The following is a 13,551-nucleotide window of genomic DNA, read 5'->3' as shown; positions in this document are numbered from 1 at the left end:
TGATTTTGCAAAAAAAGACTTCCCTGGTGTAAAGCTGTCCCTTTCAGAGCCCTCAGACTACCTGCAGAACAAAGTGACACGGCATCTTGCAAGGAAATACACTGAAACCCAAAATCTCCCTAAAAATAACTAAGTTACTCTAAAAAAACCCCAAATCTAGCACTCAAATGTTTATAAAAATGAGTCCTGGAGGGGATCCTACATTCCCTCCATATTTGGAAATTCCTATGGATTTTAATTGCCATTTTGCTTGAGAAATTAATTGAGAAAATTGAGAAACTAACTGCCCTTCTGCTTGAGAAAACAGGAAACGATACTATTTATCCTCAACGCCACAAAGCAATCAAACCGGAAACACAAAACAAAGAAAATACAGAGAGACCGGAAGGCAAAGGCGGACCCCGTGCCACAGTCGCTGCCCCCCTCCCACCTCCAAGCAGCGACGGGACATTTACTGGCTGAGGAAGACGCGCTGTACCGGGAGAGCAAGAGCCGTCCCTGGGCGAAACCCGGGGCGGAGCCGACTACAACCCACCCCGCGCCCTGCCCCGAGATCACCACAGAGGTGCCCTCGGCCGGACCCAGCGGCCACACCGCCCCGCTCTGGGAGCCCCATCGCTCCTGCCGAGCTGGGGCGGGGCCGCGGGGGCCTCCCGCGGCCTCACGGGACTTGCAGTCGGCCGCGCCCCGCGGGCGCCGTGCGGCGGCCGGCAGGGAACTACCTCTCCCAGCATGCCCCGCCGACTGTCACCACGCACCGAGAGGCCTGGGCGGGGCGCGCGGGCGGCCCCGGGGCAGCGGGGCCGAGCGGCGCCGCCGCAGCGCTGGCGGGGCTGGCCGGCTGCGACCCTGCTCCTCGGCCGCTTCCCCTGGGTAAGAGGGGAAACGTTGGAGGGAGCTTGGCCGCGGGCTGGGCTGGGCAGCGCCAGCGCGGCCGCCGCTGCGAGGGCTGAGGGTGCCGCGGCGGCAGGGTGCGAGGTCGCCTCAGGGCCTGGGTGGCGGGGCCGCCCCGGGGACGGCGGGGAAGCCAGGCCTGTCGGCCGGGCCTCTGTGGCGACCCCGGCAGGCGCGGGCCCGGGCGGCTGCGGCCCCCGGAAGGCCCCTGGGCTCTCGCGGCCCCTGGGCTGTGCCAGGGGTTGGGGGAGTCTCTGGGTGCCGCCCGGCTGTCGCCGCCGGGGCGGGGGCCTTGTGGCGGCTGTGTGCACGGGCCGCTGTGCCGCGGGCGGTGCGGGGGTGCTGCCGGGGCTGTGGGGAGGCGCCGGGCCCTGACCTGCCGGGCGGGCGCGGGGGAGTCCTGTGGCCGGGCTTGAGCCGCGCCGGGTGCTCTGGCGGTTCCCGGAGGAGTGGCTGAGGCTGGACTCATGTCTCGTGGCGTGAATCTTGACTGGTAAAGGGCCGAGTGACTGGCTGTCGACAATGATGGTGCCCACCTGAGCTACTTCTCAGATATTCTGCTCTCTCCCTAGGCCAATATATTAGGTCCGCCCTTCAGACTGCTGCGCCAAGGAGTGAGGGAAGGAAACAAATACAGCCCTTTGTTAAGGATAGTGGCTCTCTAAAGGGTTGTCGTGAGTTTTGCTCCTTCTCAGCTTGGTCAGGTATGTGTCCTTATTTCCTTCTTTTTCTTGGAATAAGCTGGGAGTAGGTCTGCTCTAAGTGGTGAGTTTTCTTTCCACCATGTTTAGCCAGACTTGAGCCTGTAGTGAGATGTGTCTGCTTGCTCTTGCTCCATTTTTATTTCTTTTCTGCTGGATGACTGGTCCCAGCTATCCCAGAGAGTATAAATATAGATACTGCAGATGCTGAAATAGGTACTGCAGGTAAGTCCTTACTTGCTGGGGTGATACCTGAGTATGGAAGAACTGGGAGTGATTGCTACTGGGCATTCTGTTTCACTGGAGCATATGCCATATTCTAGATAAATATCAGAATTGAAGCACATGCTGCTCCCACCTGCCCCCGCCCCATGTCTTGTGCTTGTATGGTATTTGCAGTTCCCTGAACTGAGAGAGAGAGAGTAGCAGAAACAAGCACCAAATTTAAACCTAGACTGGATGGTATAGTTACATCGAAAGCACTGCCTGTGTTTGGTTTGATTTGCCTGCAGACACTCAAAACCAAAACTTACTTTCTTGATTGTAACAGATTCTAATGTTTAGCTTGCTTAGACACAAGTGACCTCTGGCTTGCCTTCATGGAGGTCACATGAGCTTGGCTTTATTACTCAACCCTCTCCACTTTTGGCTAAGAGCCTCATTAAATCCTCTTCACCTCTCTGTTGCTGTAGGAGGAATTTATTTGGCTTGAATGGGATACCCTTCTTTTTTCTCCTCTGGTTAACAGCTCTTTGGTCTTGTAAAACTACTTCCTGTGAAGGACAATGCAGTTCATCCTTATAGCTCCTTTCCCATCCTAATTATCTTCTTGGTTACCTGCTGAATTGTTTGTCAGAATGTAGGTGGGTGAATTGTTACGGGATTTATTTACTGTAAATAACCCACATTGTTATGATTGGAATGATGCCATGTGTTATGTTGAAAACTGAAGTCAGAAAGAGAATGCTTCAATAGCCTTGGCAGAGCTAGCAAGGTCCCTGCCTTGTTCTGAGCTTCGCAGCTAACCTCTTGAAGGGAACCATTGTCCATCCAATAGAAGTTCTTCACTGAGGCAGCCGACGAATAGGGCAGTGGATTGGGTGTCAGGTGACTTGCACTGTAGTCCCAGCTCTGATGTGTCTTGCATACCTCGTGCCTGTTTTCCATGCTATTCTTGTCTGTTTCTGTGGTGGAAAGACATAATGAGCTCATTTAGGACTTGCAAGTGTGCCTGCAACATATGCTACAAGCAAAATTTTTTAGTTGTCATTTAACAGTGTCACCACCAATTCTGTTTCCTCAAATAATTTTCTTTTTAGGCTTCAGCAAGGTAAATGTGTTTCCCTTCTCATTCCTCTTGCACAGCACACCTCTCGGAGTCACTGCCTGAGAAGAATCTTCAGAATTGTATGATATTTGGGTTGGCTTATTTCTTTGCTTATTATGATACTGGTATGTTGTTTTATATGCATTGATATATATTTTGAATGCTTGTTTCTTTACATGTTTGAATGCTCTGTGACTGTGAAAGCCCAGTGCCCAATTAGGGCATAAAGAACCTCCTATTCTCCTGTCTTGGTTTGCGGTGGCTCTTAATCCACTGCTAGGATTCTTCTGAAGAATAGGTATTCCATTCTAACACTGTATTACTTTCCAAGAGCTACTATTTTTGCTTAGTGTCCCTTGCTAATGGTCAGCATACAGCAGCAACTGAAGAGGGAGCATGTGCAACAGTGTCTTTCCACTAAAGCTTTGATGGACGTTTCAGAAGTTGCAAAAACTGGAAGTACTGCAGGTTTGGTGGTTGAAACTGTCTCTTCCCATTTTTGTTTGGAAAGGATCATGTTCATGGCTTTCTGAGCTACCTTGATGGACAAGTCTGTGGCAACATGACCACAGTGGGCTAATCTGAGCTATGACAGTTACCTCTGAAACAAGCTCATCTCCTGCATTGCATTCATGTGACATTAGTATTGGTTGCCTGCAGAGATCAGTCTTAGTTGCCTGTGGTTTGGCTGAAGGCTTTCTCCAGCTTGATAACTCAGCTGTTCCTAGGTCATGTTTCCCCTGGCTGCCTGTTCCCATTTCATCTGTTTGTTTTTCTCATTGTCTCTGATTTAGAACTGTTCCTGGGGCCCTGCAGAATTCAGGGTCATGCTGAATGGCCATACAACTTGTGACAGTACTGATCATGCCCTTTTATTTTGAGCTGCTATTTTCCAGGGATCCCTGGTTGCAGGAATAGAATGCAGAGCTCTGTAAGCAGACAGACTGAGTCTTGTTTGTTTTTCAAGGATTCTGATTCATGGGAGGGAGCCAAAGTGTTGTAAATGTGCTCACAGGGAGACCAATGCGTGGTTCAGCGTATTCTCATTGGAAACTCTGACTGGAGTGCCTCATAAGTCTTGTGTGGTGGTGGTGGTTGTTGTTGTTCTTGCTTTTTCCCCTCGTTTGCTCCTTCCATTGTTTAAGGTATGATCAGGTCAAATCATGTTACTGGCTCACACTGTTCCTTCCCCTGTACCTTAATAAAGCATCCAATTACCATGCTGTTCAAATGGTCATATTATTAAGGTTGCCATTAGCAGGAAAGAACACCTTCTTGCATTTCTGTTGGGGTTTTATTCTGTTTTTCTTCTTTCTCTCTCTCTCTCTCTCTCTCTCTCTTTTTTTTTTTTTTTTTTTTTTGTTCTCCCACCTCTCCTAGCCTTTTGGTGGGATGTCTTCTTCTTTGAGAGAAGTATGTTTCTAGGGCAACTAGCACCGTACCCAACCTGGGAAACCTATTTTCTCCTTCCTGATTCTCCTGCATGATTTTCTCTGGAACCTGCAAGGCTTAATCAAATAAAGATCATTCTTTGCATTCATGCCCAGTGAGAATACTGAGCCATTTCCTCCAAGAGTCGTGAGCCAGTAACATCAATAGGTCACTTGGGAGTTCATCGCTGTCAAAATACAGGCCTCTCAAACCCGTTCATTTTGTCTGCAGATGGTAGAACTTAAAAGCTTGTATCTTTCTTAGTCTTCTGTAGAGTATCTCCTTTACTTCAAACTTGTGATGTATCTCTTGTTATTGCGACTAATGCTTGAGAGTGTAAAGAAACTGCATACCTATTTTGTTGTTTTGATTCTTATCAGAGCTACAGCTCCTGAGCAATGGAGAGTTCTTCTCCTACAGAAATGGGTAGGTGTGTGTTTGTGTTTGTGCTTAGCTTCAATTGGGTAAATAACCATAGCTGGAATGGTGAGAGGGAGACATGCATCTGTGCAAAAACAGGCAGGGAGAGCCTGCATCAACATGAACATTTTTTCTCTCCGAATAGCACAAAAATGTTCTGCATATAATCTTAGCAGTTTAGAATTATTCTCTTCCTGTGGGTTAGATATCATTGGATATTCCTCTTGCCTTTAAAGAAGTAGTTAGAAAGTGGAGTCTCTCTCATTTCTTGAGTCTTACAGAATTTAAATATTTCAGCTCCCTCTGTAATGAGAGCGTGTATTCAGTATTTCCCAGGACAGGGACCAAATCCTCTAGCATTTAGACCAGCTGTATGGGAAAAATGGCAACAAAGAAGTTGTGTGTGCTAGCATGATAGTAAAATCCACATTCCTTGACGTGCTCCCAAGAAATTCAAGAATAAAAACTGTATCATGGGTGACACTTTCCCTTTGTTTCCCTGGGGAGTTGTATGAGGACAAAGAGCCAGGTTCTGGAGTGTGACTAGTATGGGCCAGGCTCTGGAGTACAGAATTTTGAGCTAGGATACGTGGGCTTCATTCCTGGCCCTGCCACCAATTCCTTATATAACCATGGATCCATTTCCCATCTTTGAAATGTTCTTGCATTCTTTAAAGTACTCAGCTATCCAGAGCTGAAAGATAACATCTGTACTTCCAAAATATGCAAACTTTTAAGTGAATTGGTGTACATGCTGACCCCCAAACCTTTTTTAAGTACCAGGAAGGAAAGCAACAGCTAACTGCTCAATTCATTCTGCTCCTATGCAGCTGATGTCTCTCTGGCCAAAGGCATGACTGGATAGATTAGACTTAAGCCTCTTGATCTGCCCTTAGAGCAGAGAAAGGGCAAGTCCTCCTAACCAGTGCGGTGGATGCCAGCTGGTTGCTGTGTATCTCTTAACGCCAGTGGCCAGAAAAGTGATAGTGATTCTTGGCTGGAGGAGGGAAGGGGTTGCTCAATGCAGTGCTCGTGAGTTTTCTCATATGCCACAGAGATCTTCCATGGAGAGTAAGGAAAATTTAAAATACCATTGTTTCTGTATCAAGTAAAAAAAAAAAAAAAAAGTGATTACTTGCTACAGTTGGAACTAGGATATTTTTCAACTGAAATGTGATGTAAACATAACTTTGAAATCTGCTATTGACAAAAAGTGGGTTCTGATCAGCCCCAGCTACTGAGCTTTTTAGGGCTTGAGGCTCCAATCTGCAAGCTGTCAGAGCCAATTAAAGCAAATGACTGGAGCTGGTATGTTTTTCTTCCTTCTGAAAAGAACACAGTTCATCAAAAGCCAGAAGGAAATTTCATCAGGCTTATGAGCAATTATTTTATGGGATGTAATAAGAGAGCTCCACTAGATTCCCAATCTGGATTTTTACTTATAATCATTCTTAATTCTCCAGTGAATAGATGAGCACTGATCCCACCAATTTAAACTGTAAAGCTTTTTGCATTCAGTAAAAGTTAGTAGAGGGGACTAGATGTTTTGCAGTATTTGACAGCTGGTGTCTTGTAAATCTGAATTTCAACTAGACGTAAGGTGGCAAATGGTATTTTACCTTTCCGTGGTATACCACAACTTCTGTTGTGGGAAGCCTATGACAGCTGTTTATTTTTGGTTGATCAGTGTTGTTTCCTGAAGGTTCTGTTTGCATTTGTCCTGGCTAGAGCAAACGTTGACCTACTGTGCAACCCAGTTTATTTCATGGGTCTAGTCCATTAGTCAGTGTTGAGCTGACTCATTAAAAATACTGTGCTGTATCTCTGCTCCTGGTAAACAGTGTGGCTGATAGTGCTGCTTTCTGTTCCTTGTGACTGACAAAGATCCCCTTCTGGTACATAGAGCTTGGTGGCAAAAGCAGTTTGGACTGAGGCTATGCAGACGAGCGCTTGGTTTTGGAAGTAAGTTCATTTTTCTGCATCTCTTGTCATCACAGGTGGTTTGAAGTTGGAGTTTGGGTAAACTGAGAATTCGGGGTTCAAGGCCACCTCATAGTTCTGATCTGACAGCTCTAAAAGATTACAAGCTCTTCATGCATGACTTCGCACTTCACTGGAAGAAGTTCTACGACTAGTATGTTTCTTGAGACTTCAACCCTGTTCAAGCTGAATGGTCTTTTGAATCTGATCTGTAATGAAAATTAAGGAACATGGCTCCTATCCAAGAGTTCAGTTGTGGTGGTCCTGGATCTGAATGTAGGGAGTATTCTTTATCTGATTAGTCTTAAAAGTACAGAGGACTTAATAGCAATAAAGTATAACAGACAAAGAACTCTCAGCCCCAAATTTCTACTTAAGTCCAAGAAGTCTAGCTTTTGGAACAAGGATAATGGAAGATAACCCTGCAGGATTTTTTGGGTACCGTCTCACCAGCTGGAAGCATATGGGGTGGTGATTTTCTTGGGCTGTGGAGTCAGTTTTTCCTAGTGCTACCTCCTCACAATCCAATATGTGCAAACTGTTAAACACAGACATCTTGCTTTTCCCCTAAGGAGCAAGTGGTAGGTCATATGCTCCTCAATTTCTCTTTGCTAGGATGCATTTTCCTCTTCTGGTTATGTATTTTATAGTATGAAAGTAAGAAGCCTCTGGTTCTGCCGTAGACTGTCTCAGATGAATTGCTGAGTGTTTGTGTCACAATTCTGAATGAGCGTGTTGGGTTTTGCCTAGTTAGATTCATTCTAGTCTAATACTGATATTTAACCCAAAGAAATGTCATCTGCTCTTCTCTCCCATTCTGTGCCAGTGATACCATTTTGCAAAATTTAGGCTAAATAGAAATCCTGACAGCACAAGGAAAAATATCCCCATCATTGGTGAGCTGTGAAGCAAAGCATTGCTGAGACCTCAGGGCTTAGCATTGGAATACTGAACTATGTGCCTCAACCAGTTCTGCAAATCCTTTTGGTGGGCTGAGGGGGAATTTCATGGCATTAGTCTAATTCCCAATGGATAAATGTGTAACATGGTAGCTGAGATGGTATTGCTCTCCTACATTAAAATCTCTGCTGGCACTGAGAACTAAGAATTTGTTTTTTGTGCTGTGACTAGGTACTGTGGATTTGCAACATGAGTGGACTCTCTCTAGCCATCTTTGTGTTAGCTACAGTCAGGCCTTGGAAACTACCTTTGTCTCCGAAATGGAGAAGGGACCTCAGTGGACTTTAAAAGTGCTGATATCAAGCAGTGTAAGGTGAGATAGGTGCCATGAAAACTCAAGTATTGCTGATCTCTAGTTCTTTTCTCTTCCAGAATAAAAAGAATACAGTATCTTTTCCAAACTATGTTTCGGTTGGAGTCATTCATTCAGCCCTGTTACCAATAGGGCTAGATGTTCAGCTGGATGATAGCATGTTCTATCAAATTTTACTAAGGTACCTCTCACCAAGATACCCTGTTAACTTAGTTGTTCAAAAGTCTGGGCTTAATAGCAAAATGGAGGTGAGACCCTGATAGTGAGGTTTTCATTGCTTCTCTTATTTAGTTAGAATCAGATGGCTGTTCCAAAGGGGAGTAGTGTTGTCAGGATTGGGGTCCGTTCCTTTTTTTTTTCTGGACTTGGGCTGATATTGTTACAATTCTTTCGTGACATGGAAGTGATTGGCTTTGATTTGCCAGTCCCTTGCTTTGATCAGCAAACTTTCCTCCTTGGAAGCAAGTCCTTCTTAAGTAGTCCAAGTCTTGCTTACTTAAGTTTACAACCCGATCCTCGTTCTACAGTCTCAGTGCATAAACAAAGACCTGATCTGACAGTGCTGTTCTTTGTATGTGGAATCAGATCTGGAAAACAATAAACAAATAAGTGGGTCTTACTGCATCTTTTTCCACATCAAGAAACAGGACTGGTACTGGTGCTGTGTTAGGAGGTAGTATTAGAGCCCAAATGTTTGTGAATTAATAATGTGTTGAAACAGCTGTTCTGAAAGCAAAAAATCTTTATCATATGTTATGATTTAATATTAATCTTTATACTTAAGTGACTTTTTTCATTTAGTAGGGTTTTATGTAAATTAGCATAGCACAACAGATACTAGAATAAACGTATTCCTAAAAGAGAGATGGAAATATTCCCTCTAGCCTTTTGTTTCCATTACAGCCAGCCCCTGCTGTGTCTGCTGTCCACAGGCTGCACAAAACCAGTGAAAATGAGCAGAAATACAAGTGATAAATTGTCCTAGTTCAGTGTCTGATAGGAAAACACCACAGGAAGTGTGCATTGTGGAAGAAGACTGTACCTTAAAGTTAGTCTTTTTCTCATGACCCTTCTGTATTTTTCATGTTTGTGAACATTCCCAGATCCAGTGAAACCCTTTCCCTCTTTTCTGTGAGATGCATTTTGATATCTATGGATTTACAACTACGAGAGAGTTCCTGTTGTCCTGTCACGTAAGTAACTTGCATTAACTTTTTCATCTAGACAGAAAAAACATCAATGAGCCATAAATATTTTGACAATTTGACACTCCATTCTAGCCAACAAAGTATCAGCAGTAAACTCTAGGCTGAAGAAAAAATAAAATCCCAAAATAGACTGTCACAAAAGAACGTGGTATTCCTGACTTTTGCGTCCAGAGTCTCAGTCTAGCCTGAATTTCTCCCAACTAACAAAATTTTAGTATGCAGTTAAACTCAGGTTATTTGGTTTCATGCAGATGAAGACAGAGGGAGAATGTTTTGAGTCATAAGTTTTGCCGTCTGGGTTTTGTTTAGCAAAGTGCATGCCTGCACATCTTATACCTCAGGGAGGTTTGAGCACTTGCTGACTTATGAATTCCGAATATGGTCACAGTCTGACACCAACTTCTGCCCATAAATGGCTCTCATTGAAATGCCAGTTTATAGTTTAGGTAAAGGCCTCTTGCACTTTTGCACAGAATGGACAGTCAATCATACGTGCTTGTTAGGGCTGCAATTGGTACAAGAGGAAGTAGTACCTGCAAAATTATCCACTACATGGCAATTGGAGTAGAGAGGATTTTTCAGAGCCTCTTAAAAATAATGTGCTAATTACATGTGAGGTAAATGATTGATATGGTGCTTATATGTCGCTGGCTTTTCTTAAAACAGGCATTTGAGTGCTAATGAAAGACTTGTATGTAGATATAGCAATGATTTGCGCAGCACTTTAGACAGGGTTTGTTTTTAGCAGTTTATGCTACAGTTTTAGCAAAGAGCAAAGTTGCCAGACAGGGCTTGGCTGCTGTATGTGAAAGGAACAAAGAGTTAGAACAAACAGCAGATCAGCCCAAAGGCACTATTACCAGGGAGCTACTTAAAAGGGACCTGCTAAAAAGGCAAGGGTTTTGTTTGAGTAGTAGGGGAGCTGCTTGAAAGCAGGTGACAGCCTGAGTTGAGGACTCGATGGAGACTCCATCCTGAAAAGTTGGAGGGAATTAGAACATGTATTTCCATACGAGGAGTTTGGGGGTCGAATAGGAATGGTTTAGGTAGAAAGCAAAAGTTCAGAGAAGACAAGGAGAGAAGACTCAAGAAGTGATTTGCAAGTGGTGGAGCTGAATATCGAACCTGGAGCTGGGATAATAACATACCATGGAACAGGCTAGTCTCCAGACAGGGCCCCTGCTCAGGACTGGAGACTGAGTACACACACAGTTCAGGTGGAGTGCTGGGAGTCAGGGCCTTCTCCTAGCTTGTAGTCACACAGGGCAGCCATACCTAGGGCACCACAGCCAGCTGGCAGCAATAATGTCCCCTAACCTCACCTGGGATCCAGAAGGGGATAAAAGCCACAAGAGCAGCCTCATGTGCTGGTAAATCAAAGGATTACTTGATGTGGGTCTTGGTGGTTGCCTGGTCTGCTTTCATTTGTAGTGAACATATTTATTTGTGGGAAGTGAATTTATCCTTGGGAGAAATTACACTGGATTCTGCTGGTGAGAGCACGTGCATTTGCTGCTGTGGTGTCCTGGGAGTTTGCCACTTGCTGAGGGGAAAGAAATGAGGAGTCAGCCTGAATTTGAGTTTATTGGCTTGTATACTAGTTTTGGTAATGACTAACTTAGCTTTAATCCCTGGCCAGAGGTATTTGATCCTAGTTGTCATTTATTAGTAGAGAATCTTTAACACAGAAGTATTTATTTCTATTTTTCAGGTAGGGAAATTAGAGGCAAAACTTGTTTGTGTAGGTAAGCATTGGCAAGGTGGTTAGCTACTGAACTTGTATTGGTTTCACAAAAGCAGTGCTTCTGTCAGATAGGGGAAAAATCCTATCAAATCCTATTTTTGTAGGGCAAATGCCTGTGAAGTGTAGTGCAGAAACAGTATGGTCAAAAGCCTGCACAGCCACAGCAAAAGTTTTTAAGCCAGTATAAGCCAGTGGAGATGCCTTAGCTTAATTTAGACATTAAATCTAAAATCTTTGAATCTCTGTTTATTTTTTCAGTGAGAGGACTAATGATACAAAAGTAAATCTTGAGACTTTACCGTAGCAGTACTTGATCAATCTAAATGTTTAATGGTTTGATAGGACTTTTTTTAATGGTGCTATGTCCCTGAAGTTCTCTCAGAAGCGAGCAGTTAAAATGTGTGTGTATTTATGGAGAGCTTAAAATAGAATACTTAGAGTGATTAGGAACCACTTCAGAGGCTTATTAATAAAAGAATGGTTGGAGAACTGGTCCTGAGTGAGTCAGGTGTCTCTTCACTTGCTGGGAATGATCTCTTTAGATCCTGACTTGAATTGCAGGCCTTTGTTCTTGTGCAAAATCCCACGGAACTGAACAGGAAGGCCAGCAAGGTCACCACAGTGTCTTTTGGAATCTTACTACTGAACTGCCTCTTGAAGAATAAGCAACATCATTCTGATTGCTTGCACTACAGTGAAGTTATTTTGGATTTCTGCTGACACAGACAGTGTTGGTCATATGCTCAGTTCCAGGCTGTGTGCGCTATGTGTCTCTTGAAAGCTAGTAAACGTTTTATGAGGTTTGCCCGGTCTACATTGGGATAGGATAGGAAGGATAAAGCAGGTGACATTTGTCATGACAGAACTAACTGGCTTGCAATGATTTTTCTGATGTCAGGCGAATAGTGTCTTTATGCACAAAACCTTGGCCCTGCCTGTATGTCCCCTCTTTCCTGAAAGAGATGAATTGAGGACCAAATACTGAGACATAAATCCACTCCTTTGCTGACAAAATTCATAGCTTGAATATCCCTGGCATAACTTTGTTCTGCTTGTTAAGTTCTTATCAGCACTGATTCTGTCAGCCCTGATCCAAAAGGATCATTGTCCGTTTTAGTGATCCCTGTAAACATTTCCATCCATTTCATGAGGTTACTGCTGCTTGCAAATACTGATTTGTATTGAGAGCTATTTATAGCTCTCTTAATTATACTCTGTTCTCCTGGTCCTTTCAACACTTTGTGGTGCTTTTCAATAGAAGAATCTTGTCAGTGCTAGTTTACTATGCTGCTACTGCTTCTTCTACCTCTGTTTCACAGAGAATGATAGACTATGGAGATAACTGGAATCTAGATTAACTCCCAGTTTGCTGCAAATTAATTTAATAACTCAAGGCCTTATGTAGTTTTTCTGTGCTGCTGTTTTACTATCTGTGTGACAGAGGAACTCGGAATGGGGGGGCAGGCCTCAGAAAATGGGGCTGTTGTAAAACTCCTTAGAGCCTCTTCTGATTGAAATAAGGTGCTTATTCTACCTCTGAGTTGTGCTGATAATGCCAAAGCTTAATTCTCTTACTTATTGCACTGTATACTATGTGCTAAAGGTTTTGCAGCAGAAGGGGTTTATAGCTACACAGTTGTGCTGTGAGGACAGCATGAACAAAATAAATACTGAACAAACAAATACTGAGTTTCAAGAAATGTTGATCTGCCCGTTTTTGTGGGCAGAGGACATGAGTGTTTTTTTCTCCTAGTGAAGTTATGTATTTTCTATCTCTAAATGAGAATTCATAGAGGAAATCTTGACTCTTGTGAAGATTGTCCAGATCACTTAGGGTTCATCAAAATGAGGATTTCACCTCACTTGTTTGGCAGTCCATGTTCATGTTCCATCCCAGTATAGCCAGTTGCATAGTCATGTTTAAGTCAAAGGCCTAGCACTGTTGCATTCAGAGCATTCATGTTAGTAAGAGCCTTAAAGAGGGAGCAAAACATAACTGTGAAGGATTTGTGCATATTCTGGCTCTGTGGTCATGGTTGTCTGGGCAGTGTTCACGGCTTCTAAAGCATAAAAATAAATGATGCTCACTACGGCCATTCTCCAAAGAAACTGAGAGCTACAAACACATGTTTGTCTCCAGCAGTCTGGAGAATAGAGCTGGGACTCTCTTCAGTGTTTTCTGCAATGAAGGACCAAACAAGACTCCTGCTCACTCACTCACTACTGATGCAAATAGTTTCAAGGGGAGAGAATCTGGTCCCAAGTGGCTGCCTGGGCTATCTGGAGGAAGCGCAGCCTTTAGCTCAGCTCATGGCTGGAGGGAAACAGACTGGAGTCTCAGGGCTGGACCAGCCTACGCTGTTGTCCTAGGTGCAAAAATTTGTTGCTGTCATTGCCTGTGCTGAATGACGGTGGTGGAAGAGGGAGGTTCTGTGCTCACACTTAGCTCAGATCTTCTCCTCCCTCAGTGAGCTGCCTCCTTGTGCTCACAGCCCTGCAGCCCTGGGGATGGGTCCCTGCAACTCACTCTGGGGGACAGGGGGACAGATTGCCAGCAGGTCCTGAGCAGGGCA

At 44.3% G+C, this 13,551-nt stretch overlaps 1 protein-coding gene across 7 annotated transcripts in view; it reads left to right on the top strand.

Moving 5' to 3' along the window:
* The first annotated feature begins 789 nt into the window (after positions 1-789).
* The window catches only part of MIB2 (MIB E3 ubiquitin protein ligase 2), a 63,688-nt gene continuing 50,926 nt past the window's right edge, over positions 790-13,551 (top strand). For 2 of the 7 annotated variants that reach the window (XM_013944209.2, XM_067311265.1), the window contains exon 1: positions 9,130-9,219. The gene's annotated coding sequence lies outside the window, so the exon portion shown is untranslated. Of the gene's footprint in view, positions 874-1,466; positions 1,599-2,960; positions 3,048-6,770; positions 7,030-8,094; positions 8,208-9,129; positions 9,220-13,551 lie in introns of those variants that run through there. The other 5 variants (XM_067311260.1, XM_067311261.1, XM_067311263.1 and 2 more) reach the window with 5 other exon arrangements.

The sequence above is a fragment of the Apteryx mantelli genome, chromosome 26, assembly GCF_036417845.1.
Source record: "Apteryx mantelli isolate bAptMan1 chromosome 26, bAptMan1.hap1, whole genome shotgun sequence".
Lineage (NCBI taxonomy): Eukaryota > Metazoa > Chordata > Aves > Apterygiformes > Apterygidae > Apteryx > Apteryx mantelli.
The sequence above is the reverse complement of the archived record's forward strand: the minus strand, read 5'-3'. Positions and strand labels throughout refer to the sequence as shown.